The following is a 14,218-nucleotide window of genomic DNA, read 5'->3' as shown; positions in this document are numbered from 1 at the left end:
AAGTGAAACCTGAGTTGTGATTGGTTGCTGTGGGAAAATCATTCTATTTTTTCTTTGACACAGTTTGAGAAATCTGGACCAATTCATGATTGCAGAACAACTTTTTATTTCACATATTCAAGACAATTTACAAGCAATTTCATCAAAAATATCTACATTTAAAATGTATGGCTTCAAACAATTCTTAAAAAAAAGCTTTTTCTTCATGGTACACAAAGATTAGTCATTTGAACACCAAATCTTACATTCTGGTCCATCATTTAATACAATGTAAAACTTTACCTTTGATGTTTGTGTATATTGTCACTTAAGCAACCACAATCTAGGCTTCATGGCTGAGGGACTCGAAAGAAGCTACTACACAGTAAAAGACGCATTCCTACACTAAAACATGGTGGTAGCAGCATCATGCCGTGGGGGGGGGATTATCTGTGGCTATGACAGGAAGACTGATCCAGAGGGCTCTGGACCTCAGACTGGGCTGAAGGTTCCTCTTCCAACCAGGCTGTAATCCTCAATTTGATTGCCCAAGCTAAAGCCCTGACTTAAACGGTACCTCTCATCAAATAAACTTTTGATATATTTTAGATTAATGAATGTTGAATAACTTTCCAATAGCATGGTAATGAAAAATATGCTTCTTTCCATTGTATTTTTCCCGATCAGTCCTGTCAGCAAGCATTTCTGACTCATGCTTGAGTCCTAAACACTCAGAGCTGCCAGCCTGCTTTGTTCACAGCCAAACAGGCTGTGAACAAAGCAGGCTGGCAGCTCTGAGTGTTCTCCTTTGTGAACAAAGCAGACTGGCAGCTCGTAGTGTTTAGGACTCCAGCATGAGTCTGAAATGCTTGCTGCCAGGACTGGTAGGGAGACCCCTAGTGGTCATTTCTTCAAAGTGGAAAATTACATAGAAAGAAGCATATTTTTTAATAACATGCAATTGTAAAGTTATTCTGCATACATTAATCTATATTATATATCAAAAGTTTTTTTTGATGAGAGGTACCCTTTAACCCATTTTTGCACTTTAGTTTTTTTCCTCCTTATCTTTTAAAAATCATAACCTTTTCAATTTTGCACCTAAAAATCCATACGATGGCTTATTGTTTGCACCACCAATTCTTCTTTGTAATGACAGCAGTCATTTTACTCAAAAATCTATGGCGAAACGGAATAAAAATCATTGTGCGACAAAATTGAAGAAAAAACGCAATTTTGTAAATTTTGGTGGCTTCCGTTTCTACTTAGTAAATTTTTCGGTAAAAATTACACCTTCTCTTTATTCTGTAGGTCCATGTGATTAAAATGATACTCTACTTATATAGGTTTGATTTTGTCGTACTTCTGGAAAAAAATCATAACTACATGCTGGAAAATTCATATGTTTAACCCCTTAAGGACACATGACGTTCTCATACGTCTCCATTTCCGAGTCCTTAAGGACACATGACGTATGAGAACGTCATGTGTTTTACCGGCCCCCCGCAACCATCTGGAGCGGAGCCGGTCCCCGATGCCTGCTGAAATCGTTCAGCAGGCATCGGGGCATATCGCCCAGGGGGGTCATTATGACCCCCCATGTCGGCGATGGCCGCAGATCGCTGGACAATTCAGTCCAGCGATCTGCGGCGGATTCCGGGTCAATCGGGTCTCCAGTGACCCGGTGACCCGGAATTATTGGCTGATCAGCCATAGCCAGCAGGGGTAAGGTGGCACTGGTGCCACCTCACGATCGCCCTGATTCGTCGGCCGGATTACCGGCCGACCAATCAGGGCGCCTGCTGCGGGTGTCACTCCCGCAACCCACTCCGCCCCTCTTCCGGAGGACGTGAGCGGGTGCGGGACGTGCACCCCGGGTGCTGGGGACCCCGATCCCCGGCGCCCCTGTTGGGATCGGGGCCCCAGGAGCAGCGGTGGCGGCGGAGACGACGAGGGACTGACCTGGTGCAGCGAGGATCGTTGGAGGTGAGTGACAGCCTCCTGCTGTTGCTTAGCAACAGCTCCCAGCATGCAAAAAGGGCATGCTGGGAGCTGTAGTTATGCAACAGCAGGAGGCAGACCACCACAACTCCCAGCATGCCCTTATGGGCATGCTGGGACTTGTAGTTTTGCAACAGCTGGAGGCACATTCTTTCTATGGAAAAGTGTACCTTCAGCTGTTGTGTAACTACAACTCCCAGCTTGCACAATCAGCTAAAGTGCATGCTGGGAGTTGTAGTGGTGCATCTGGTGGTTGCATAACTACAACTCCCAGCATGCCCGTTGGCTGTCGGTGACTGCTGAGAGTTGTAGTTTTGCAACAGCTGAAGGCACACTGAGTTAAGTAGCAAACCAGTGTGTCTCCAGCTGTTGCATAACTACAATCCCCAGCATCCCCAGCCAAAGTAGTATGCCTCCAGCTGTTGCATAACTACAACACCCAGCATGCCCTTCCGCTGTCCGTACATGCTGGGGGTTGTAGCTTTTGCAACAGCTGAAGGCACACTGGTTGCAAAACACTGAGTTTGTTACCAAACTCGGTGTTTCACAACCAGTGTGCCTCCAGCTGTTGCAAAACTACAACTCCCAGCATGCACTGATAGACCGTACATGCTGGGAGTTGTAGTTTTGCAACAGCTGGATGCCCCCCCCCCCCCCCCCCCCAATGTGAACGTACAGGGTACACTCACATGGGCGGAGGATTACAGTAAGTATCCGGCTGCAAGTTTGAGGTGCGGCAAAATTTCTGCCGCAGCTCAAACTGCCAGCGAGAAACTACTGTGAACCCCCCGCCCCTGTGACTGTACCCTAAAAACACTACACTACACTAACACACAATAAAATAAAAAGTAAAAAACACTACATATACACATACCCCTACACAGCCCCCCTCCCCAATAAAAATGAAAAACGTCTGGTACGCCACTGTTTCCAAAACGGAGCCTCCAGCGGTTGCAAAACTACAACTCCCAGCATGCACTGATAGACCGTACTTGCTGGGAGTTGTAGTTTTGCAACAGCTGGATTTCCCCCCCCCCCCAATGTGAACGTACAGGGTACACTCACATGGGCGGAGGATTACAGTAAGTATCCGGCTGCAAGTTTGAGCTGCGTCAAATTTTCTTTCGTAGCTCAAACTGCCAGCGAGAAACTACTGTGAACCCCCGCCCGTGCGACTGTACCCTAAAAACACTACACTACACTAACACAAAATAAAATAAAAAGTAAAAAACACTACATATACACATACCCCTACACAGCCCCCCTCCCCAATAAAAATGAAAAACGTCTGGTACGCCACTGTTTCCAAAACGGAGCCTCCAGCTGTTGCAAAACAACTACTCCCAGTATTGCCAGATAGCCGTTGACTGTCCAGGCATGCTGGGAGTTTTACAACAGCTGGAGGCACCCTGTTTGGGAATCACTGGCGTAGAATACCCCTATGTCCACCCCTATGCAAGTCCCTAATTTAGGCCTTAAATGCGCATGGCGCTCTCACTTTGGAGCGCTGTCGTATTTCAAGGCAACAGTTTAGGGCCACATATGGGATATCGCCGTACTCGGGAGAAATTGGGCTTCAAATTTTGGGGGGTATTTTCTGCTATTACCCTTTTAAAAAATGTAAAATTTTTGGGAAAACAAGCATTTTAGGTAAAAAAAATATATATTTTTTTACATATGCAAAAGTTGTGAAACACCTGTAGGGTATTAAGGTTCAAATTACCCCTTGTTACGTTTCCCTAGGGGTCTAGTTTCCAAAATGGTATGCCATGTGTTTTTTTTTTGCTGTCCTGGCACCATAGGGGCTTCCTAAATGCGGCATGCCCCCAGAGCAAAATTCGCTTTCAAAAAGCCAAATGTGACTCCTTCTCTTCTGAGACCTGTAGTGCGCCAGCAGAGCACTTTTCACACCCATATGGGGTGTTTTCTGAAGCGGGAGAAATTGGGCTTCAAATTTTTGGGGGTATTTTCTGCTATAACCCTTTTTAAAATTGTAAAAATTTTGGGAAACCAAGCATTTTAGGTAAAAAAATATATATATTTTTTTACATATGCAAAAGTCGTGAAACACCTGTAGGGTATTAAGGTTCACATTACCCCTTGTTACGTTCCCCGAGGGGTCTAGTTTCCAAAATGGTATGCCATGTGTTTTTTTTTTGCTGTTCTTGCACCATAGGGGCTTCCTAAATGCGGCATGCCCCCAGAGCAAAATTTGCTTTCAAAAAGCCAAATGTTACTCCTTCTCTTCTGAGACCTGTAGTGCGCCAGCAGAGCACTTTTCACCCCCATATGGGGTGTTTTCTGAATCGGGAGAAATTGGGCTTCAAATTTTGGGGGGTATTTTCCGCTATTACCCTTTTTAAAAATGTAAACATTTTGGGAAAACAAGCATTTTAGGTAAAAAAAAATAAATTTTTTTTACATATGCAAAAGTCGTGAAACACCTGTAGGGCATTAAGGTTCACGTTACCCCTTGTTACGTTCCCCGAGGGGTCTAGTTTCCAAAATGGTATGCCATGTGTTTTTTTTGCTGTTCTGGCACCATAGGGGCTTCCTAAATGCGGCATGCCCCCAGAGCAAAATTTGCTTTCAAAAAGCCAAATGTGACTCCTTCTCTTCTGAGACCTGTAGTGCACCAGCAGAGCACTTTTCACCCCCATGCGAGGTGTTTTCTGTATCGGGAGAAATTGGGCTTCAAATTTTGGGGGGTATTTTCTGCTATTACCCTTTTTAAAAATGTAAAATTTTGGGGAAACCAAGCATTTTAGGTAAAAAAAATATATATTTTTTTTTACATATGCAAAAGTCATGAATCACCTGTGGGGTATTAAGGTTCACTTTACCCCTTGTTACGTTCCCTGAGGGGTCTAGTTTCCAAAATGGTATGCCATGTGTTTTTTTTGCTGTCCTGGCACCATAGGGGCTTCCTAAATGCGGCATGCCCCCCAAAAACCATTTGTCGCTCCTTCCCTTCTGAGCCCTCTACTGCGCCCGCCGAACAATTAACATAGACATATGAGGTATGTGCTTACTCTAGAGAAATTGGGTTTCAAATACAAGTAAAAATTTTCTCCTTTTTACCCCTTACAAAAATTCTAAAATTGGGTCTACAAGAACATGCGAGTGTAAAAAATGAAGATTTTGAATTTTCTCCTTCACTTTGCTGCTATTCCTGTGAAACACCTAAAGGGTTAATACACTTACTGAATGTTTTTTTGAATACTTTAGGGGGTGTAGTTTTTATAATGGGGTCTTTTATGGGGTATTTCTAATATGAAGACCCTTCAAATCCACTTCAAAACTGAACTGGTCCCTGAAAAATAGTGAATTTGAAAATTTTGTGAAAAATTTCAAAATTGCTACTGAACTTTGAAGCCCTCTGGTGTCTTCCAAAAGTAAAAACTCATAAATTTTATGATGCAAACATAAAGTAGACATATTGTATATGTGAACCCAAAAAAAATATATTTTGAATATCCATTTTCCTTACAAGCAGAGAGCTTCAAAGTGAGAAAAATGCAAAATTTTCATTTTTTTCATCAAATTTTGGGATTTTTCACCAAGAAAGGATGCAAGTTACCATAAAATTTTACCACTAAGTTAAAGTAGAATATTTTACGAAAAAACAATCTCGGAATCAGATTGATAACTAAAAGCATTCCAGAGTTATTAATGTTTAAAGTGACAGTGGTCAGAATTGCAAAAAACGCTCCGGTCCTTAAGGTATAAAATGGCCTGGTCCTTAAAGGGGTTAAAATTGTCATCTTCTGACCCCTATAACTTTTGTATTTTTCTGCGCACAGGGCTATATGAGGGCTCATATTTTTATAATTCGGACATTCGCCACACGCGGCAATATCACATATGTTTATTTTTATTTACACCATTTTTTTTTTATGGGAAAAGGGGGTGATTCAAACTTTTATTTAGGAAGGGGTTAAATGATCTATATTCATTTTTTTTGCAGTGTTATAGCTCCCATAGGGGGCTATAATACTGCACACACTGATCTTTCACATTGATCAATGGTTTCTCATATTGATCAATGATTCTGCCACTTGACTGCTCATGCCTGGATCTCGGGCACTGAGCAGTCAATCAGCGATCGAACAGCGAGAAGGAAGGGGACCATCTATCCAGTGGAAAACATTTTATTTATTTATTTTTTATCAACTGGTGCCAGAAAGTTAAACAGATTTGTAAATTACTTTTATAAAAAAAATCTTTACACCTGATGCCCATATCAGGAAATGTTCAGAGCAGGAGAAAATCCCCGTGGGAAACCTATGCTGCTCTGGACAGTTCCTGACACGGACAGAGGTGTCAGCAGAGAGCACTGGTGACAAGACAAGAAAGAAACTCAAAAAGAAAATAATTTCCTCTGTAACATACAGCTGCTAAAAAGTACTGAAAGGATTAAGATTTTTAAATTGAAGTAATTTACAAATCTATAGACAATATTAGAAGGAGAGAGCACACCACGTAGCTAAGCAGATAGATGCAAACATGCAATACAATACTGCGAGGTAGTAACTGGGAGCATCCGGACCCTATACAATCAATGGGCAGAACCTGCGGGGTGCACACACAAGGTGAAGTATTAATATATACAACAAAAGAGAAAAGGGTGCACTCACCGCCAGTAAACAGCTGCAGGCCCAAGGTCCGGGATCACCACGGCATAAACAGAGATGATGAGGGGCGTCCTTCTTCCGGCCTCCCGGCGTAGCCTCTGAGCGCCCCTCATCGTCACTGTTTATGCCGATCCTGGACCTTGGGCCTGCAGCTGTTTACCGACAGTGAGTGCACGTTTTTCTCTTTTGTTGTATATAATTTACAAATCTGTTTAACTTTCTGGCACCAGTTCATTTAAAAAAAAAAGTTTTCCACCAGAGTACCCCTTTAACCCCTTAAGGACCCTTGACGTATGCATACGTCATGACATCCTAGTACTTAAGGACTCATGACATACGCGTACGTCATGGAGAATTCCGCCCCCTGCCGCGCGCCGGGCGGGATCGGACCGGGATGCCTGCTGAAATCATTCAGCAGGCATCCCGTGCAAACGCCCAGGGGGGTCATCAGACCCCCCCCATGTCGGCGATCGCGGCAAACCGCAAGTGAATTCACACTTGCGATTTGCTATGGTCACTATGGTGACCTGGAATATAAGGGGGATCGTGGTTGTCTAAGACACCGACGATCCCCCTGCGGGGATAGGAGTGAGGTGGCAGGGGTGCCACCCCTCCTATCCCTGCTATTGGTCGCCAGAAGCGACGACCAATAGCAGATCGGGAGCGGGGGGGTTAACTTTCGTTTTCCCCATCCTGGCCACCCACAATAGGCGGGGAAACGACAGAGGACCGGGTGCCGAAGATTCACTTACCCGTCCGGAGGCTGCGGGCGACGGAGATCGGCGGGCGACAATGTCCTGCAGCTTGATCCTACGGAAGCCAGTTAGTTGCCTAGCAACATCTGGAGGGTACAGTTTGAGACCACTATACAGTGGTCTCTAACTGTAGCCCTCCAGATGTTGCAAAGCTACAACTCCCAGCATGCCCAGACAGCTGTTTGGGCATGCTGTAATAAGTCGTTTTGCAACAGCTGGAGGGCTACAGTTTGAGACCACAATACAGTGGTCTCTAAACTGTATCCCTCCAGATCTTGCAAAACTACAACTCCTAGCATGCCCCAACAGCTGTTTGCTGTCTGGGCATGCAGGGATTTGTAGTTTTGCAACATCTGGAGGGCCACAGTTTGGAGATCAAACAGCAAACAGCTGTCTTGGCATGCTGGGAGTTGTAGTTGCGTACCTCCAGCTGTTGCATAACTACATCTCCCAGGGAGTTGTCGTTCTGCAACAGCTGGAGGCACACTGGTTGGAAAATACTGAGTTAGATAACAGAACCTAACTGAAGGTTTTCCAACCAGTGTGCCTCCAGCTGTTCCAAAAGTCCAACTCCCAGAATGCACGATCTGTCAGTACATGCTGGGAGTTGTCATTTTGAAACAGCTGGAGGTTTACCCCCCACCCCCCCCCCCCCCCCCCCCATGTGAACGTACAGGGTAAATTCACACTGGCAGGTTTACAGTAAATTTCCTGCATAAAGTTCGGGCTGCGGCAAATTTTTCGCCGCAGCGCAAACTCCTAGCGGGAAACTCACCGTAACACGCCAGTGCAAATGTACCCTAAAAACACTACACTACACTGATTAACACATAAAGGGTAAAACACTACATACACCCCCTTACACTGTCCCCCCCCCCATAAAAATGAAAAACGTATTGTATGGCAGTGTTTCCAAAACAGAGCCTCCAGTTGTTGCAAAACAACAACTCCCAGCATTTCCGGACAGCCACTGACTATCCAGGCATGTTGGGAATGTAGCAACAGCTGGAGGCAACCTGTTTGGGAATAACTGGCATAGAATAATCCTATGTCCACCCCTATGCAATCCCTAATTTAGTCCTCAAATGCGTATGGAGCTCTCTCACTTCGGAGCCCTGTCGTATTTCAAGGAAACAGTTTAGGGCCACATATGGGGTATCTCCTTACTCGGGAGAAACTGCACTACAAATTTTGGGGGACTTTTTCTCCTTTTACCCCTTATGAAAAGGAAAAGTTTGGGGCTTCACCAGCTACATTAACATGCTGGTGTTGCCCCATACTTTTTATTTTCACAAGCGTTAAAAGGAAAAAAAGACCCCCAAAATTTGTAACGCAATTTCTCCTGAGTACGGAAATACCCGATATGTGGGCGTAAAATGCTCTACGGGCGCACAACAAGGCTCAGGAGTGAGATTGCACTATGTACATTTGAGGCCTAAATTGGTGATTTGCACAGGGGTGGCTGATTTTACAGCGGTTCTGACATAAACGCAAAAAAAGAAATACCCACATGTGACCCCATTTTGGAAACTACACACCTCACGGAACGTAACAAGGGGTATAGTAAGCTTTAACACCCCACAGGTTTGTAATGAAAATTCTTCAAAGTTGGATGGAAAAATGAAAAAAAAAAAAAAATTTCAGTAAAATGCTGGTGTTACCCTACATTTTTCATTTTCACAAGGGAAAATAGGAAAAAAGCCCCCCAAAATTTGTAACCCCATTTCTTCTGAGTAAGAACATACCCCATATGTGGATGTCAAGTGCTCTGCGAGCAAACTACAATGCTCAGAAGAGAAGGAGCGCCATTGAGCTTTTGAAGAGAAAATTTTTCCTGAATTGAAGGCCACGTGTGTTTACAAAGCCCCCATAGTGCCAGAACAATGGACCCCCCCATGTGACCCCATTTTGGAAACTATACCCCTCACATAATGTAATAAGGGGTACAGTGAGCATTTACGCCCAACAGGTGTCTGAGAGATTTTTGGAACAGTGGTCCGTGAAAATGAAAAATTTGATTTTTCAATTGCACAGCCCACTGTTCCAAAGATCTGTCAAACACCAGTGGGGTGTAAATACTCACTGCACCCCTTATTAAATTCTATGAGGGGTGTAGTTTCCAAAATAGGGTCACGTGTGGGGGGGGGGTCCACTGTTCTGGCAGCACGGGGGACTTTGTAAACGCCCCTGACTTCCATTCTAAACTATTTTTTTCCCAAAAGCTCAATGGCGCTCCTTCTCTTCTGAGCATTGTAGTGCGCCAGCAGTGCACTTGACGTACACACATGTGGTGTTTCCATACTCAGAAGAGATGGGGTTACAAATTTTGGGGGGCATTTTCTCCTATTACCCCTTGTAAAAAATGAAAAATTTGGGGGAAAACTAGCATTTTTGTGAAAAAAATAATAATTTACACATCCAGCTTTAACAAAAAATCGTGAAACACCTGTGGGGTGTTAAGGCTCACTGTACACCTTGTTACGTTCCTTGAGGGGTGTAGTTTCCAAAATAGTATGCCATGTGGGACTTTTTTTTTTTTTTGCTGTCCTGGCACCATAGGGGCTTCCTAAATGGGACATGCCCCCCAAAAACCATTTCACCAAAATTTGCTTTGCAAAAGCCAAATGTGACTCCTTCTCTTCTGAGCATTGTAGTTTGCCAGCAGTGCACTTGACCTCCACATATGTGGTGTTTCCATACTCAGAAGAGATGGGGTTACAAATTTTGGGGGGCATTTTCTACTATTACCCCTTGTAAAAATGTAAAATTTGGGGGAAAACTATTATTTTAGTGAAAAAAAATCATTAACACATCCAACTTTAATAAAAAGTTGTGAAACACCTGTGGGGTGTTAAGGCTCACTGGACCCCTTGTTACGTGCCTTAAGGGGTGTAATTTCCAAAATAGTATTTCATGTGTTTTTTTTTGCTGTTCTTGCACCATAGGAGCTTCATAAATACGACATGCCCCCCCAAAAACCATTTCAGAAAAACTCACTCTCCAAAAATCCCATTGTCGCTGCTTTCCTTCTGAGCCCTCTAGTGCACCTGCCGAACACTTGACATATACAAATGAGGTATTTTCTTACTCGAGAGAAATTGGGTTACACATTTTAGGAAGTTTCTCTCATTTTACCCCTTGTAAAAATTCTAAATCTGGGTCTATAAGAATATGCCAGTGTAAAAAATGAAGATTTTTAATTTTCTCCTTCAATTTGCTGCTATTCCTGTGAAACACCTAAAGGGTTAACAAACCTTTTGAATGTCATTTTGAATACTTTGAGGGGTGCAGTTTTTATAATGGGGTCATTTGTGGGGTATTTCTAATATGAAGGCCCTTCAAATCCACTTCAAAACAGAACTGGTCCCTTAAAAATTTCGATTTTTAACATTTTGTGAAAAATTGGAAAATTGCTGCTATACTTTGAAGCCCTCTGATGTCTTCCAAAAGTAAAAACATGTAAACTTTATGATGCAATCATAAAGTAGACATATTGTTTATGTGAATCAATATATAATTTATTTGGAATATTAATTTTCCAAAACCCTGAAGCTGAGCGGCAGCATGGTGGGAATACAGTAGACCCTACAGTGTTTTTACGGGACAGGTTACACTCAGAACAGCCCTCGCCATGGTCAAACCAAAACGTTGAATGCACATACTCAGCATCATATCCAGAGGGCATATTTGAGAAATAGACATATGAGTGCTGTCAACATTGTTGCAGAGGTAAAAGGGGTGGCGAGGGATCAGCCTATCAGTGCTTAGATCAAACGCTGCACATTGCATCAACTTAATCTGCATGGCTGTCGTCCCAGAAGGAAGCCTCCTTCAAAAATAATGTACAAGAAAGCCTGAAAACAGTTTTCTAAAGGCAAGCAGACTAAATAAATAGATTATTTCAACCATGTCCTGTGATGGACTGACCAAGCATGTTTCCATACCTTAACCCTATTGGGCATCTGCAAGGCATCCTCAAATGGTAGGTGGGAAAAGTGCAAGTTCTCTAATATCCACCAGCTAAGTGATGTTGCACTACTTGCACTTCATCAGGCCCCTATCGGGTATGGTAGGGGCCTGATAAAGTGCAGGCAGTGCAACATGGTTCTGTAGCCCGTGAATACCTCCCTCACCTGTCTTCTCCCTGCACGCCCTGCTCCGTCTGTTTATTTGCTATGGATGAACATTAAAGTACACAGATGAAGCATCATCCCTGATAAGTGTGCTTGTCTTTCTTCATACTTACAGTATTATTTCTTCAGTGTTGTCACATTAAAAGGACATAAGAAAATATTTACAAAAATGTAAGTGGTTGACTCACTTATGTTTGATACTGTATGTGTATATATATATATATATATATATATATATATATATATATCTATATATATATATATATATATATATATATATATATATATAACATTTTCAACATTCTATTTCCATGCTAGAAATAATGCATTGCTGTAACTATAAGTTAATCAGTCTGTGTAATAAAATAAAAAAAAATAAAAACACCAAAATGCTCTTTATGCATATAGGTAAAATGTAAATTGATATAAAAATAAGTAGTTCCTTACAGAAATATGGAAAAGTTTGTTTCCTTGTTTTTTTTAGATTTAGGTTTTGTATGTAACCTGAAACAGCAGACAAAATACTCACATGGTTGAGGGATGTTTTGTGATCACCCTATCTATTCCCCGGAGAAACCTAAGAATTGTTTAATATCCCCTTCAGTCTCCATAGCTGCGAGCAAAACATGTTTATGGCAGGATAGACAATCTTTCGTTATAGCTTTTTCTTGACATACCTCTTATTAATATTGTTGCCCTTAGAAGGTACTTTTCAATCTTGTGAACATATTTCTGTTATTAGTAAGACCAAAGGGGAAAAATGAAATCTTGCTCAAAGCTTTCTAAAAATTTGTCAGTGTTTTCTGGAGTAGTGATATGTAAAGGGTTCATTTTACTGTATAATTCTTTCCTCCTGTTAATATGTGACAGCATACTTTCTTTTCATTTATACTGTATAGGCTTAACAGGTACTCGGCATTAGAATATACTTTATTTTATGTTTCCTTTGCCAGATTGCATACAATACATTTGGGAATTGCAAGAAATTAGATATTTCAAAATGAATGTAATTTTTTCTTTTAACTGTAAATTTTTATTAAAGTTTATTATATGGAAATTCAAAGAGTGATACAAAAGTGTCAGAATCGAACAAAGCATTGTGAGCGTACAAACATAGCATGGTAAAAATTCAAGTAAAAACAAAATTGGTAAAAAGAAGTGAAATTATTCAGAGCAAATATTCCATGGGAAGAGGACATCAAATAACTTGTTATAGGCCTGATGACCACAGGAAAAGCCCTTATTTATACTAGACCAGTGGTCTCTAAACTGTGGGATACTGGGAGTAGTAGTTTTGCAACACCCAGAGTGCTGCAGTTTGGGGACCACTGGGCAAAACACAGCTAAATACACCAAGTGATGCATAATCCAACTCAACTAAAAACTCAGCAAGAACATACAGGTACATGTCAAAGAAGTCACAAATACACATCTAAGAGAGACAAACATGGGGGAAGCATAAGTAAAAAAACACATGGGGAATAAAGGAAAAAGGCCACAGGCTTCTGAAAGAGTGGCAATACAGGTAGAAAAATTAGTGTTATTTTAAATGACCAAAATGCATAGTGAAGTGAGATATGCAGTCCTCGGCTTTATCAGTGCATTGTGCCAGCCTTGGAAGACGGGGATGGCAGTCTGGGACACTGTGCCTGGTAAGTAAAATCTGAGATTGCATTTTATTGTCTTATTGCAGGAACGGTCAGGTTACACCATAGCTGCAGAAAGATGTGCTGGTAGTTTAGTGTCTCAAAGGATGTGTCATATTCACTTTAAATGTAATAATAATACAAAAATAAATAAATAACAATACATTTGCATGTGTCTATTTTCATTTTCATTCACTTAATTTAAAAACCCTTGGTATTGACACATTCAGAAAAAATATTACCGTATCTGGGTTACATCAAGTTCCTATTAACAAAGCAAGAAGAAACGATATCTAAAGACAGGTGATAATTTAATTTCACACTAAGTATGTAAAGACAATGAAGTCCAATCTTGCGTGAAGGGAGAATCATCCAGTCAAATCATATTCAAATATGGTCCATACTGCTTCACAATGAATTTAGCAAATGACACAGGACATATTTTAGCGTTGTATTATTTTCTGTATGAAAAGAATTACAAGGCGCTTTGAACCTTGTTCTGACAGCTTAATTTTGTGTAAATACAATTGCCCAGATTTATCATAGTACATAGTCCATACTGTGTTCATCCAGAGGAAGGAAAAATCCCATATGAGGCTGATGCCAATTGCACCATTACAGAGGAAATATTCCTTCTCGACTCCAATATGGCGATCAGAATAAATCCACATAAATCTAGTATCCATAACTTGTAATATTATATTTTTGGAAAAAAAAACAAAAAAACATCCAGGCCCCCTTCAACTTGTTTATTGAGTCAGACATCACAACATCATATGGCAGAGAGTTCCAAAGTCTCACTGCTCTTACAGTAAAGAATCTGTGGTGAAAGATGATGGTGAAACCTTCTTTCCTCTAGATGTAGTGGATGTCCCCTTCTCATGGTTACATAGTTACATAGTTACATAGTTAGTACGGTCGAAAAAAGACATATGTCCATCAAGTTCAACCAGGGAATTAAGGGGTAGGGGTGTGGCGCGATATTGGGGAAGGGATGAGATTTTATATTTCTTCATAAGCATTAATGTTATTTTGTTCCAGGAATGTATCTAATCCTGGTTACTGGCCTA

Source organism: Hyla sarda, chromosome 5 (genome assembly GCF_029499605.1).
Source record: "Hyla sarda isolate aHylSar1 chromosome 5, aHylSar1.hap1, whole genome shotgun sequence".
NCBI lineage: Eukaryota > Metazoa > Chordata > Amphibia > Anura > Hylidae > Hyla > Hyla sarda.
The sequence above is the reverse complement of the archived record's forward strand: the minus strand, read 5'-3'. Positions refer to the sequence as shown.